Source organism: Bos grunniens, chromosome X (assembly GCF_055505025.1).
Source record: "Bos grunniens cultivar Pamir isolate PY7600 chromosome X, Bosgru_T2T1.0, whole genome shotgun sequence".
NCBI lineage: Eukaryota > Metazoa > Chordata > Mammalia > Artiodactyla > Bovidae > Bos > Bos grunniens.
Genome location: NC_141194.1, coordinates 119,020,542 through 119,022,358, shown reverse-complemented (window position 1 = coordinate 119,022,358; position 1,817 = coordinate 119,020,542). Strand labels below are relative to the sequence as shown.

Here is a 1,817-nt window from a genome sequence, read left to right as displayed (position 1 = left end):
CAGTTGCATTTCACATACTTCATCCACGTTTTACATGGATACAACTGTGCCTTATTGCAGAGAGAAATTTTGGAAGCTGGAACCAATATTCTCTGTTCAATCATAGTGCTTCCAATAATCTTAAAAGTGCCATCCTTGATGCCAAGCATTTGGCAAGCTGCATTATGTGTTAATGATTCACTGATCCTTGTGGAGACAGAGTGTACAAAGGGGAGCAGTGAACGTGCATACATAATTAGCTTTTCTAATACTCATTCTAATATTCCCCAAAGCACCAGTAGAAAAGATTCATTTAATTTTTATAAAATAATCTGTGATTCCAACTGAGATGTGATTCTTTATCATTCAGAAATGCGACATTGATACATCACATTCTCCAAATACTCATTCAAACTATTAGAATGATACAATTCAGTCTTTGCCTTTGCAAATATGAAATGCATTTTGTAATCAACAAGAGTGGGTACATCCTTGCATATGATCCAGCTTTCATCACTTTGGTTCCCTTTCTCTTGGAGACAATGATTACAGAGAATAAAGTAACTGAAAATCATGTAAGTAGTCTATTTTTCTAGATAGAGAGATATTCTATACCTAGCCTTTGATTTTACTTGAATATTTATATAGTTTATACTTTGTAAAACACACAAAAGTAATCTTAGAACACATGGAAAATGTTTAAAAGTCTTAAAAATTATATAATAATCCTAAGAAAACATGACTTTGGAGGAGGTAACCTTGGTTTACAACATTATGTGCTTCAGGCACACAAGATTGTATTTTGATTTCTGTATACACTAGTGTGCCTAATATCCAAAATGTATAAACACGACTTTTTAAAACTGAGTATCATATAAAATGTGCTCACTTTGGCAGCACATATGCTAAAATCGGAATGATACAGAGAAGATTAGCCTGGCCCCTGCGCAAAGATGACATGGAAATTCTTGAAGTATCCCATATTTTGGGGGGTCTTCCCAGGTGACACAGTGTTAAAGAATCTGTCTGCCAATGCAAGAGATGCAGGCTCAATCCCTGGGTTGGGAAGATACCCTAGAGAAGGCAATGCCAACCCACTCCAGTATTTTTGACTGGGAAATCCCATGGACAGAAGAGTCTGTCAGTCTACAGTGTATGGGGTCTCAAAGAGTTGGACATGACTGAATGGCTTAGTACTTTGCCAACGAGTGTCCTTACAGTCAAAGCTATCGTTTTTCCAGTAATCATGTATGGATGTGAGAGTTGGACCATGAAGAAGGCTGAGAACCAAAGAATTGATGCTTTTGAATTGTGGGGCTGGAGAAGACTCTTGAGAGTCCCTTGGACTGCAAGGAGATCAAACCAGTCAATCCTAAGGAAAATCAACCCTGAATATTCATTGGAAGGACAGATGTTGAGGCTGAAGCTCCAATATTTTGGCCACCTGATGTGAAGAATTGACTCATTGAAAAAGACCCTGATGCTGGGGAAGATTGAAGGCATGAGGAGAAGGGGACAACAGAGGACAAGATGGTTGGAGGGCATCATCAACTCAAGGGAAATGAGTTTGAGCAAGCTCCAGGAGTTGGTGATGGACAGGAAGCCTGGCACACTGCTTTCCATGGAGTCACAAAGACTCTGACATGAGTGAAGAACAACATTCTTAATACACATCATGATATACTGCTGTTGCTGCTGCTGCTAAGTCACTTCAGTCGTGTCTGACTCTGTGTGATCCCATGGATGGCAGCCTACCAGGCTCCTCCATCCATGGGATTTTCCAGGCAAGAATACTGGAGTGGGTTGCCATTGCCTTCTCCATATGATATACTACTTCC

At 39.7% G+C, this 1,817-nt stretch overlaps 1 non-coding gene across 1 annotated transcript; it reads left to right on the top strand.

The window, feature by feature from the left end:
* The first annotated feature begins 860 nt into the window (after positions 1–860).
* LOC147341240 (U6 spliceosomal RNA) lies at positions 861–967 on the top strand. The gene has a single exon (XR_015160026.1). It is a non-coding gene; the product is annotated as a U6 spliceosomal RNA (small nuclear RNA).
* The last annotated feature ends 850 nt before the right edge of the window (positions 968–1,817 follow it).